The following is a 14,155-nucleotide window of genomic DNA, read 5'->3' as shown; positions in this document are numbered from 1 at the left end:
GTCCAAGATTAACTCTGCACATTTTTTACAGAATTTTTAAATTAACTTTATTGATATTACTTTATGATTATATTGATCACATACAAATATTTATTTTAACCACTGGTTCTTTTAAAGACTTCAATCATTAAACTCAATTTTAATAGCAAATTATTATTCCGACAGCATTAGAATTCACTCTAGACAAACAGTACTTTAAAATAACTTGGATGGTTCACTTTATTTTCTATGTCTAACCAAATAATATGTATGCTATAATGTTCATTGAAATGAAAGAGTTCATGAGACAGGCTTAAATTGAATGTTCATATTAAATATTCATAATGACATTTTCAAACAGAATTGTTTTGCTTATTCAAAAAGGTCTAAAATTATTTCAGCGATAAACATTTTTAGCAACACAATTCTGTAGCTTTCAGAACAGAAAGCACCCTTTTTAAAATCCTACTTTGGTACTACTATTCTAGAATATAGACTTCAGAATATATGGTATCTATTGTGCATTGGAGTTATTACAATTTTAATTTCTTTTCTATTAGCATTGAACACTGAAATTAGAGTATTCAAGTTTAGAGATGGTTTTTTCACTAGAAAACTTTGTGTGGTCAATGTGAAAACTAGGACTTCCAACCTTGCTCAGCCAGGACTTCATGGAATCGACCTTCTCTTCAGGGCCTTGCACTTGGCCTGTCACAGTGCCTTTCCTGGTATTCTTCACCCAGGCAACTATTCCTATTTTCTTAGCTTCACCTTCAGTGTACCTTCTGAAGCAAACACCGTGCACGCTCCCGAACACCTCATAGTCCACCGATTTGAGCGGTGAGTTGGTAGACATGGTGGCAGCAGGCCCTCTGCAGAGGAGCAGGAGCGCATCCCAGGGTGCTGTGATTCCAGAGGGAGGAAGCACATGGGACCGCGAGGTGCGCCCCGCACCTGTCCTCCACACAGGATGGAGCGGGAGTGAGGGCAGCTGGGGACAGCGTGGTACCTCAGGGGCCCAACCGGTCCCCTCTATTTTTTTTTAAGAGTAGGAAAAACTTATTGAGAGAAAGAAAGCTTCTGCCTATGAGAGACAGATGGGGGACCAGAAAGTGCACATTTAACAAGAGCATGTCAACATCAAAAATACTTGAAAAACAAGTTAGAGAAGTGCATTTAGACAGATCCCTAGATACTGCAGGTGTTAGTGGCTGGGCATGGAAGAAGGGGTCTTTTGCAATGCTGTTCAATGTCTTTTCAACAAACAGTGGTAGCTACCTGCATATGCTCATTTATAATGATTCACCAATCCTCCCGCTTCTGAAGTGTGAGATATTACACTGAATGCTCTATAGGTTACTGAATGATTGACTGATGGAGAGAGACAGTCATGCTATGTTGCCCAGGCTGACCTTGAACTCCTGAGCTAAGCAATTCTCCTACCTCAGCCTGATCAGTAGCTCAGGCTACATCCAAATGCCATCTTGGACAGCTTATATGTTCTAATACAGTCTTTTTTAAAATTTCGAATCTCACCCTACACATTGTGGCTGCCCACTCCCTTCTCATAGATTAGTCCTCTCTTAAAAGGGAGTGACCAAGGCTTTTCCTCAGTCATTTCACAAAATTTATATACAAGGTAATTTGTGGTCACCAGACCTTCCTCTTTGTTAAAAACAATATATTAATGTAGGAAAGAAAATTATGAATTATAGAACCTTAAGATTAATTTTAATGATACCACTTCCATACTTTCACTGTGTCATGAACTATTCCAGATAATGAAGAAAAGTTAAAGATAAAGGTATCATTTAAAAAATTATCAATAAAATATTGGATTTTGATCCTGATCCTCACAAACACCTCTGAAGTGTTTAGATGAAGACTTACCCCAACAGGAGATAGAGAAACCACATTCAGAGTAAATTATTGCATCACTCCAGCTGATGCAGACTGGATCTCCAACCTGTGGTCTGATATTTTGCTCCCAAACATTGATATTAATCAGTAGGCAATTTCCAAAGGAGAGAACATGTTTCCAAATGCAGCTTCTAGTTTGTGACACTCCTAATCATGACCTGGGGACAAAGGCCCCTCTGGGAGCACTACACAGATAAAATCCACGTTTATTCAATGATTAGCACCAGCTGAGCTGGAATAGCAAGGACCTGATGACTCATCTTGAAGGGTCACAAGACCCCCTGGGCCCTTCTTGCAGGTAAGGGGTATGGATATGAAATTATATGAAGCTTTTCTTCTACAGATTATGTAGATATTAATGGTTCTATAATGTTAAAGTCTAATGGTGAAAACCATAAAGTTTCCCTACAAAAGACTTTCTTAAAACCTCTGAAGATTTCCACTAAAAATACTTAGTAGTTTAAAAGGCAGTGGAGACTGTGTTGCCCACAAAATGAAGAATAGCCCTCAATTTATGCTGCGAGGTTGTGAACACAAATGGCCTGAAATATTAGATCCTGACTGTACAAAGACATTAAATACAGGGTCAGGGTAATTGAAACAGTAGATAATTTCAAAGTATTGGGATGTTACTTAAGAGAAAGTGCTGGTTCATACACAAGTATTAAGTTAAGAAGATTCAATTTTACTGTTTTTACATTTGAGCTTGCATTGAGGTAGAAATACTTAAATCCAAATAATCACCATGGTCATTTCCAAACACCACATCATGTGCTTCTTTCAAAAGGTCAGAGACTAGAGGGGCACTGATGGGTGCACTGTTGACCAGCTGTTTGAGGAAATATCTAAGACAATCAAGGTGTTAACCTTGTAAGCAGCTACTTGACTGAATTTGGTGATTAAGTCTAGAAGACTTTTGGTGGAGTTCTTGGGGTGTTCTATATAGAGTATCATGTCATATGCAAATAATGACAATTTGACGTCTTCATTTCCTATCTTTATTCCTTTTATTTCTTTCTCTTGTCTAATTGCCGTGGCTAATGTTTCCAGAACTATATTGAACAAGAGTGGTGATAGTGGACATCCTTGTCTTGTTCCTGATTTTAGTGTGAAGGATTTCAGTTTTTAACCATTTAGTATGATATTGGCTGTTGGTTTTTCATAGATGGCTTTTATCAGTTTAAGGTAGAGACCATCTATTCCAATTTCTTTGTAGGGTTTTTATCATAAATGCATGTTGCATTTTGTTAAATGCTTTTTCTGAATCTACACACAAAAATCAATAGCTTTCCTCTACACATATGATGGACTCACTGAGAGAGAAATAGAGCAAATAATTCCTTTCACAATAGCATCCAAAAAAACTGAAAAACCTAGGAATCAACCTAACGAAAGAAATCAAAGACCTCTTCTTTGAAACCTATGGCAATCTGAAAAGAGAGATTGAAGATGGTATCAGAAAATTTACAGACATCCCCTGCTCCTGGGTAGGAAGGGCTAATATAGTGAAAATGTTCATACTTCCAAAACTGCTATATAGATTTAATGCAATTCCAATTGAAATCCCAGCAGCATACTTCATGGACCTTGAGAAAACAATCCAAAAATTCATTTGGAACAAGAAGAGACCCAGAATATCAAAAGCAATTCTAGGTAACAGAGACATGGCAGGGGGTATCACAATCCCCAACCTGCAACTATACTACAAAGCTACTGTGATAAAAACAGCATGGTACTGGCAAAGAAACAGACCTGAGGACCAGTGGAACAGATTAGAAGATGCAGAAACAATGCAAGACACACTCAGCCATCTCATCTTTGATAAAGGAGCCAAACACCCTCACTGGAGGAAAGATAGCCTCTTTAATAAATGGTGCTGGAAAAATTGTGCGTCAACTTGCCAAAGATTAAAACTAGACCTATATCTCTCACCATGCACTAAATTAAAATCAAAATGGATTAAAGATCTAAATATTAAAATAGAAACTCTGAACCAGATGGAACAGGGGTTAGGTAGAATTCTTGAAGACATCAGTGTTGGAAAAGATTTTATGAACAAAACCTCAGTTGCCCATGAACTAGCACAAACAATCAACAAGTGGGATCTCTTCTTATTAAAAGGCTTCTGCACAGTGAGAGAAACCACCAGCAGTGTGAACAGACAACACACAATGGGGGAGAAAATCTTCACCTGCTCTTCCTCAGACAAAGGTCTACTATCTCGAATCTATGAAGAACTTGAAAAGATTAGACCTCTCAAATTTAAAGACCCAATCTGAAAATGAGCATCTGAAATGAACAGACATTTCTCAGACAAAGAAGTATAAATAGCAAATAAATACATGAAAAAATGTTCAACATCACTGGACATTCGAGAGATGCAAATGAAAACAACACTGAGATTCCACCTCATTCCAGAAAGAATGGCTGCTATCATGAAAACAACCAATAACAAACGCTGGTGGGGCTGTGGGGAAAGAGGAACCCTGCTCCACTGCTGGTGGGACTGTAGACTGCTGCAACCACTGTGGAAATCAGTATGGAGATACCTCCAAGAACTAGGACTGGAAGTCCCATTTGACCCCACTATTCCACTGCTGGGGATCTTCCCCAAAGAATTAAAAGAATCCCATAACAATGAAATATGTGCACCCATGTTTATAGCAGCACAGTTTGTGATAGCTAAAACTTGGAAACAGCCCAAATGCCCATCAACTGGAGACCAAATAAAGAAAATGTGTTTTTTTTTAATGGAGTACAACTCAGCCATAAAAAGTGACAAATTAGAGACATTTATAGCTAAGTGGATGCACATTGAGGCAATAATCTTAAGTGAAATAAATGGGACACACATGTATAAATATGGAATAGTTTCTCAGGTGTGACAAAGTGAAAGTGTAAATAAGGACTAAAATGTATAATAGGTAATGTGAAATAGGAAGAAAGGGGGCAAAGGGGAAGGAAGTGGGAGGGGTAGGGAAAAGGACAGAAGGGAATGGGATTAATATGAGAAAATGGAAAAATAGGAAAAAAATCTTTGTAAATAGGGAGGAATTGAGGGGTTGAAGGGAGGGCTGGGCAAGGGTGAAAAATAAGAACCAAGAGAGACTATGTAAAGGTGCAAATTTCCAATGATGAATGTCATTATATTGTATACCTAAAATGTACCAATGATTAGAATGAATAATTGATAATGCAAAATAGGAAGAAAAGGTCTAAAGGGGTAGGGGTAGTGGGAGAGGCAGTGGGAAGGAAAGAAGGGAAAGGAAAAATGCTGAGAAATGGAAAAAATGGAAATAAAGTCTCTGTAAATAGGGAAGGGTGGAGGGCGTGAAGGGAGGGCTAGGAATGGGGAAAAAATAACCAAGATTCATTATGTAAAGGTACAATTCCCAATGAGAAATGTAATTGTGTTGTATACCTAAAATGTACCAATAAAATAATTTAACCACAACAACCAAAAGACCATCAAGATGACAAGTAGATGCTGACAGCATCCACTGTGATTATGCTCTGCTGCTTTTTTGTAGTTGTTTCTCTGTTCATTTTAAGCTTATTTAATTTTTTACTCTACTCATCACATAAGTAAAAAAGGGATCTTCATTTTGCATGGAGATACATAACAAGTACTTGGACAGTTTCCTGATGTCAAATATGTTTTCAGTAACTATTAGGAAATGAGTAGAGGAAAGTCATTTCACTTTAGAAGGCTTAGCTTTCTGAAGTATACATTTTAAGTTTTAATACCTTCTTTTATGTTTTGCTGAGCATTTCAGGTTTGAAGAATATCAGTGGAAACAAGTCAGTAAAATTAGGAGAGCATGCAAAAAATTGGATGTTAAGAAAGAAGCTGAAAGCAGAACTGTAGTGAAAATCTTTTCAACTTCATGCAATCCTCAGTGATTTCTACCAAGTGTTTTCATAGTTGTGGCTCATGTAAAGAACTGTCATTAGCTTCTTCCAGATTCTTCACAGATACTTCCTCCTCTGGAGCTGACAAGACGTAAGTCACACAGAGAAGCCTTGCCCAAGGCTAAGAACTGAAGGGAACCTTTCTGTGCTGACTAAAGCCAGAGACTGAGAACAAGGTTTAGAATACCCTATGTCAGTGATATTATCAAAAGTGTTCCTTCCCTGAATTTCTAAAATGCTTAACTGCAATAAGCCATGATGTCAATGGAGTAGAGTACACAGTTGACAAGAAAAAAATCAGAAAACTTGTTTCATTATAGCTAAAACCATATTCTTTGAGCCTATATTTCTGACCACTGGATGAATTAAGGCTCAACCAAAAAAGCAGCTCTTCTATATCAGAAAACTGTGGGAAATATCTTCAAAGGGATAAAAGGTAGTGTCATGTGATCTCCAGGATGGTTGATCAAAAATAATAGTTCTTTTTAATTTGGAAGATTGTAAAAAGCTTAATTTTTGAGTATTTTTAATAAAATATAATGCACACTGTGAATGCATTAAATGGCTTTAATGTGAAGAAAGAAATTAGTGTTAATAAAATATATATTCTCATATATCATATATATATATATATATATATACCCAATATGAAGATTGCAAATGTGCCACATTTCTCATTTTAAAATAAAATGAATTCTTTATAGCAGTCATTCTTTGTGGGGTGAGGCGAAATCTCAGTGCTGTTTTCATCTGCAACTCTCTAATGACCAGTGCTGTTGAAGATTTTTTCATATATTTATTTGCTGCTTTTACTTCTTTGTCTGAGAAATGTCTGTTCATTTCAGATGCCCATTTCTGAATTTGGTCTTTGAATTTGGGGGTTTTGATTTTTATATATATATATATATATATATATATATATATATATATATATATATATTATATATTCTCAATAGTAAACCTTTGAGGTACAGCTGCTAAAAATTTCTTCCCACATTGTAGGTTGTTGCAGCTCTATTGGTAGTTTCTCTTGCAGTGCAGAAGCTTTTTAATATCATGAGATGGCTGCTGTTAAGAAATCAACTGGCCCTATCAAGGTAGGGAATTGTGCTGAACATGTGGAATCAGCCCGCTCAACAATCCACTGGACACCACCACCCACCTCCGCTCCTCTGTACAGACACCTGGTCCCACACTATAAAGATGCAGAGGACACCAGACCACCAGACCACAGTACTGAGTCCCGCCACTCTCGGACCAGAGGTTGGGGCTTCTGAGGCACCCTCACAATCCTCCTGGTCCAGAGGAAGCTCCTGCTGCTCCCAGTCCAGAGGTAGGGGCTTCTGAGTCACCATCACACTGCCCCTGGTCCAGAGGAAGGGACTTCCCAGCCACAAACCCTCCCGCTGCTGCCAGCCCAGAAGAAAGGGCTTTTGGGCCCCCAATCCTACTGCTGTTCCCAGACACTGACCCACCTCCCCCAGGTCAGAGGTCTTAATCCCTGCAGGCACTAACAGCACCCTGCCCCAGGCGAAATGAGAAAACACATAAATAAGTCTCAAAACCAGACTTCCAGATCACCTACAGCAACCCCAAAGGGAAATGAGATGGAACACTTTGATACTCAACCACCTGGACCCACTGAACTGTCAACAAAAGGGGATCTGGAAAAAAATGAAATCAGAAATAATTTCTGAGATAACAGGAGAAATTGTGCCCCTAGTGCAAGACATGATTAATAAAACTAGAGAGGAGCTCAGCTACATGATGGAATCCCAACATAGGGAAAAAATGGAATCCATAAAACAGATGCAAATAGATTTCCAGAAGATGAAAATCTCCAGTGAAACTCTACACAGCAGAATGAGCCAATATGAGGACAGAATTTCAGATGTAGAAGATGAGATTGCAACTAATGACCAGGAAAAGAAAAATTGCTTCAAAATTAGAAGGGAACATGAGAAATCAATCCAGCAGCTGCTAGAAGATGCAAAGAAGAATAACATAAGACTGATTGGAGTCAATGAAGAAACAGGAGAGAGTGCAGATGACAGAAAAAAAACTCTTCACAGAAATAATGGCAGAAAACTTCCCAAGCAGGGGAAAAGAACTTGAAATATAGATAAGTGAGGCATATAGGATTCCAAATAGCCTTGATAAAAAAAATCTACACATAGCATATAATTGTTAAGATTCCAGAAACTCAACAGAAGAACATATTTCTACAAGCAGTTAAAGAAAAGAAACAAATCATAAACAAAGGAAAGCCCATCAGAATCACAGGAGACTTCTCAATACAAACTATCAAGGCAAAAAGAGATTGGAGTGACATATTCCAAGCCCTAAAAGAAAACAGCCTCCAACCCAGATTGATGTACCCTGCAAAACTATCTTTCAAAATGGATGGAGAAATAAGATACTTTCATGACAAAGAGCACTTTAGGAAACTCGTGAATACCAAACCAGTACTTCAAAGAATTTTACAAAATATCCTAGGAACAGACAATGAAGATCACAACCCCTAGGAAGCAAAGCAGAATGAACCCATCGGGCATGACAAGAAATTAAATGTAAAGGGGGAGAACCCAAAGAAAAGAAAAAGTTATGGCAATGACAAGTCAATATGTTTCAGTTATAACCATCAACGTTAATGGTCTCAATTCACCATTCAAAAGAAATAGACTGGCAGAATGGGTCAAGAAGCAAAATCCAACAATATACTGCAAACAAGAAACACAATTCAAAAGGAAACTCATAGATTCAAAGTTAAAGGATAGAAAACAATACTCCATGAGACAGGAACCCCCCAAAAAAGATTGAGTAGCTATCCTCTTTGAAGATCAAAGAGATTTCAATCCAACACTGATAAATAGAGATTAAGAAGGACACTACATCCTTGTAAAGGGAACAATCCAAGAGGAAGAGATGACAATCATAAATACTTATAGACCAAGCACTGGTGCACCCAACTATATAAAACAAATACTAACGGACATAAAAAGTCATATATGCATTAAAACAATTGGAGTGGGGGACCTCAACATCCCACTGTCACAAATAGATAGATCAACTAGACAAAAAATAAGTAATGAAATACTAGAACTCAATCAAACTCTTGAATAAATGAACTTAACAGATGTTTACAGAGTCTTCTACCCCAAAAAATCAAATACACATTCTTCTGAGCTGACATGGGTCATTCTCAAAAACAGACCACACACTAACACATAGAACATGTTTAAGTAAGTGAAAAGGAATTGAAATTATCCCCTGTATATTATCAGACCATAGTGCAATGAAATTGGACATCCATAGCAAAAGAAACTGAAAAAATTTCATAAACATGTGGAAATTGAACAACACACTTCTGAATAACCAATGGGTCATAGAGGAAATTAAAGAAGAAATCAGACAGTTCCTTCAATTAAATGAAAATGACAGTACAACATATCAGAAACTATGGGACACAATGAAAGCAGCCTTATGAGGGAAATTCATAGCAGTGAATACGCATATTAGGAAAACAGAATGACCCCAATTAAACAACCTGATGTTGCACCTCAAGCTTCTGGAAAAAGAAGAGCAGGACAACCCCGGAGCTCATACAAGGGAGGAAATTATAAAGACCAGAGGAGAAATCAATGCAATGGGGACTGAGAACAATACAGAAAATCAATGAAGCCAGGAGTTGGTTCTTCGAAAGAATAAACAAAATTGACAAACCCTTAGCGAACCTTATCAGAAAAAGGTAATAAAAGGCCCAAATCCATTCAATTAGGAATGAAAAGGGTGAAGTTACAACAGACCCAGCAGAAATCCAGAGGATCATCAATACCTACTTCCAGACCCTATATGCCAATAAGATGGAAAACACAGAAGAAATGGACAGATTCCTAGATACATATGAATTACCAAAGTTGAACGAAGAAGACCTAAAAATTCTGAACAACCAATATCAACCAATGAAATTGAAAAAGTAATTAAAAACATCAACTAAGAAAAGCCCGGGCCCTGATGGTTTCACTGCTGAATTCTACAAGACATTTAGAGAGGAACTGCTGCCACTACTGTTTAAAGTCTTCAATGAAATTGAAAGGGAAGCAATACTCACAAATTCTTTCCTGGAAGCAAGCATCAGATTGATCCCCAAAGCAGAAAAGATCCAATTGAAAAGGAGAACTATAAGCCAATCTCACTAATGAACATAGATGAATAAATCCTTAATAAGATTCTGGCAAACAGAATGCAGAAGATCATCAAGAAGATCATACACTCTGATCAAGTGGGATTCATCCCAGGGATGCAGGGATGGTTCGATATATGCAAATCAATCAATGTAATACACTATATCAATGGAGCCAAGGACAAAAACCATATGATTTTCTCCATAGATGCAGAAAAACATTTGACAAGATCCAACATGCATTTATGATAAAAACCATAGAAAAATTGGAATGTATGGTCTCTACCTCAAACTGATAAAAGCTATCTATGAAAAACCAATAGCCAATATCATACTAAATGGTCAAACACTGAAATCCTTCACACTAAAATCAGGAACAAGACAAGGATGTCCACTATCACCACTCTTGTTCAATATAGTTTTGGAAACATTAGCCATGGCATTTAGACAAGAAAAGGAAATAAAAGGAATAAAGATAGGAAATGAAGAAGTCAAATCGTCATTATTTGCTGATGACATGATACTCTATATAGAAGACCCCAAGAACTCCACCAAAAGTCTTCTAAACTTATCCAAATTCAGTCAAGTAGCTGGTTACAAGGTAAACACACAAAAAATCAATAGCTTTCCTCTACGTGAATGACAGATTCACTGAGAGAGAAATAGAGCAAATATTTCCTTTCACAATAGCATCCAAAAAACAGAAATACCTAGGAATCAACCTGATGAAAGAAATCAAAGACCTCTTCTCTGAAAACTATTGGCACTCTGAAAAGAGAGATTGAAGATGGTATCAGAAAATTTACAGACATCCCCTGCTCCTGGGTAGGAAGGGCTAATATAGTGAAAATGTTCATACTTTCAAAACTGCTATATAGATTTAATGCAATTCCAATTGAGATCCTAGCAGCATCCTTCATGGACCTTGAGAAAACAATCCAAAAATTCATTTGGAACAAGAAGAGACCCAGAATAGCAAAAGCAATTCTAGGTAACAGAGACATGGCAGAGGGTATCACAATCCCCAACCTGCAACTATACTACAAAGCTACTGTGATTAAAAATTGCATGGTACTGGCAAAGAAACAGACCTGAGGACCAGTGGAACAGATTAGAAGATGCAGAAACAATGCAAGACACACTCAGCCATCTCATCTTTGATAAAGGAGCCAAACACCCTCACTGGAGGAAAGATAGCCTCTCTAATAAATGGTGCTGGAACAATTGTGCTTCAACTTGCCAAAGATTAAAACTAGAACTGTATCTCTCAACATGCACTAAACTAAAATCAAAATGGATTGAAGGTCTATGTATTAAAATAGAAACTCTGAACAAGTTGGAACAGAGGTTAGGTGGAATTTTTGAAGACATCGGTGTAGGAAAAGATTTTATGAACAAAACCTCAGTTGCCCATGAACTAGCACAAACAATCAACAAGTGGGATCTCTTCTTATTAAAAAGGTTCTGCACAGCAAGAGAAACCACCAGCAGTGTGAAGAAACAACCCAGAACGTGGGAAAAAATCTTCACCTGCTCTTCCTCAGACAAAGGTCTACTATCTCGAATCTATGAAGAACTTGAAAAGGTCAGACCTCTCAAATTTAAAGCCTCAGTCTGAAAATGGGCATCAGAAATGAACAGACATTTCTCAAACAAAGAATTAGCAATAGCAAATAAATACAAGAAAAAATGGTCAACATCACTGATCATTCGAGAGATGCAAATGCAAACAAACTGAGATTCCACCTCACTCCAGAAAGAATGGCTGCTATCATGAAACCAACCAATAACAAATGCTGGCAGGGCTTTTGGGAAAGAGGAACCCTGCTCCACTGCTGGTGGGAGTGTAGACTGTTGCAACCACTGTGGAAATCTGTATGGAGATACCTCCAAGAACTAGGACTGGAAGTCCCATTTGACCCTGCTATTCCACTGCTGGGAATCTTCCCCAAAGAATTGAAAGAATCATCCCACAGTGATATATGTGCACCCATGTTCACAGCAGCACTGTTTGTGATAGCTAAAACTTGGAAACAGACCAAATGCCCATCAACTGGTGACTGTATAAAGAAAATGTGGGTTTTTTACAAAATGGAGTACTACTCATCCATAGAAAATGAGAAATTAGAGACATTTATAGCTAAGTGGATGCACATTGATGCGATATTCTTAAGTGAAATAAATAGGACATACATGTATAAATATTGAATAGTTTCTCTGTCTTGAGAAACTGAAATTGTAAGAAAGGGCTAAAATGTATAATAGGTAATGTGAAATAGGAAGAAAAGGGGCAAAGGGGAAGGAAGTGGGAGGGCTAGGGAAAAAGATAGAAGGGAATGGGATTAATATGAGAAAATGGAAAAATAGGAAAAAAATCTTTGTAAACAGGGAGGAATGGAGGGGTTGCAGGGAGGGCTGGGCAAGTGTGAAAAATAAGAAAGAGGAGAGATTATGTAAAGTTGCAAATTTCCAATGATGAATGTCATTATATTGTATAGCTAAAATGTACCAATGATTAGAATGAATAATCAATAATGCAAAATAGGAAGAAAAGGTCCAAAGGGGTAGGGGTAGTGGGAGAGTCAGGGGAGAGGAAAGAAGGGAAAGGAAAAATGCTGAGAAATGGAAATAAAGTCTTTGTAAATAGGGAAGGGTGGAGGGCATGAAGGGAGGTCTAGGAAGGGGGAAAAAATAAGAACCAAGATGCATTATGTAAAGGTACAATTCCCAATGAGAAATGTAATTGTGTTGTATACCTAAAATGTATCAATAAAAGAATTTAACAAAAACAAAAATCAACGAATAGGGCTGGGGATTTAGCTCAGTGGTTCTGGCACCTGCCTTGCAAGTGCAAGGTGTGGGGTTTGATCCCCAGTACCAATAAATAAATAAACAAACAAACAAACAAACCAATAATAAATGCTGGTGGGGGTGTTTGAGAGAAAGTAACCCTTCTCCATTGTTGGTGGGAGTGCAGACTGGTGCAACCACTGTGGAAATCAGTATGTAGATACCTCAAAGTACTAGGACTACAGGTCCTACTTGACCCAGGTATTCCCCTACTGAGTATCTTCCCCAAAGAATTAAAAGAATCATACCACAGCGATATATGTCCACCTAGGTTTATAGCAGCACAGTTTGTAATAGCTAAAGCTTAGAAACAGCCTAAGTGCCCATCAACTGGAAACTGGGTAAAGAAGATATGGTTTTTTTATAAAATGAAGTACTACTCAGCCACAAAGATTGAGAAATTAGAGACGTTTATAGCTAAATGGATGCATATTGAGGCCATACTCTTAAGTGAAATAAATAGGACACATGTGTAAATACCGAACAGTTTCTCTAGTGTGAGAAGCTGAAAGTGTAAATAAGGATGAAAATGATTAAAATGAATAATTGATAATTTGAAATAGGAAAAGGTCCAAAAGTGTAGGGGTGACAGGAGGGGAAGGGGAAAGTTAAGGGAAAGGAAAAATTATGTGAAAGAAAAAAAAATGGAAACAAAGTCTATGTAAATAGGAAAGTATGGAGGGGGTGAAGGGCACACTTGTAATGGGGGAAAAATAAGAACTAAGATACATCATCTTCAGGTACAAGCACTCAATGATAAATGTAAATGTATTGTATACCTAAAGTGTACCAATAAATATATAAATAAAAAAATAAGAATGCAATGAAACTGTCACCCATGAATAGGAATCTAGATGTCCCTTATATCCACTACCATTTGGAATTCTATTATATGCTAAAACTTAATTTAGGATGACTTCAGTTAGCAAATGCTTCAGTTACCGCTGCTGTCTTATCATGGGAAATAGCAGCAAGATGAATTGTTATACAATAAGTTAACCACTCATTTGATTATCTCCATACTACAGTTTCTGAGTAGAAATTTACTATTTTCACACACTTAACAGTGAATGGGCAGTCTCTCAAAAATCAAAGTCATTCTCATTCAAAGCAGCAATGTATGTGAGCCCTCCTTGAACCCCAATATTCACACCATGCAGCCTCAGCTAGAGGCTCAAGTTGAATGAGGTTGGCTGAAATCCCATTTCTACATGGCAGACTCTCCTCCCTGCTCTTTGGCCTTTGCAGCAGAAGGAAAAGAGACCAGTCCTCGGTCTCTAGTTCCTCTTATGTTATGAACTTTGTTCACAA

General features: G+C 37.6%; 1 pseudogene; it reads right to left on the bottom strand.

Moving 5' to 3' along the window:
• Positions 1–535: 535 nt before the first annotated feature.
• Positions 536–835, bottom strand: LOC147822129 (acylphosphatase-2 pseudogene; annotated as a pseudogene).
• Between the last annotated feature and the right edge of the window lie 13,320 nt (positions 836–14,155).

This window comes from Heterocephalus glaber, unplaced genomic scaffold (assembly GCF_053883595.1).
Source record: "Heterocephalus glaber isolate CG9 unplaced genomic scaffold, H.glaber_assembly_v1.0 deba00001673, whole genome shotgun sequence".
Lineage (NCBI taxonomy): Eukaryota > Metazoa > Chordata > Mammalia > Rodentia > Bathyergidae > Heterocephalus > Heterocephalus glaber.
Note: the sequence above shows the minus strand (reverse complement) of the source record. Positions and strands in the feature narration are given on the sequence as shown.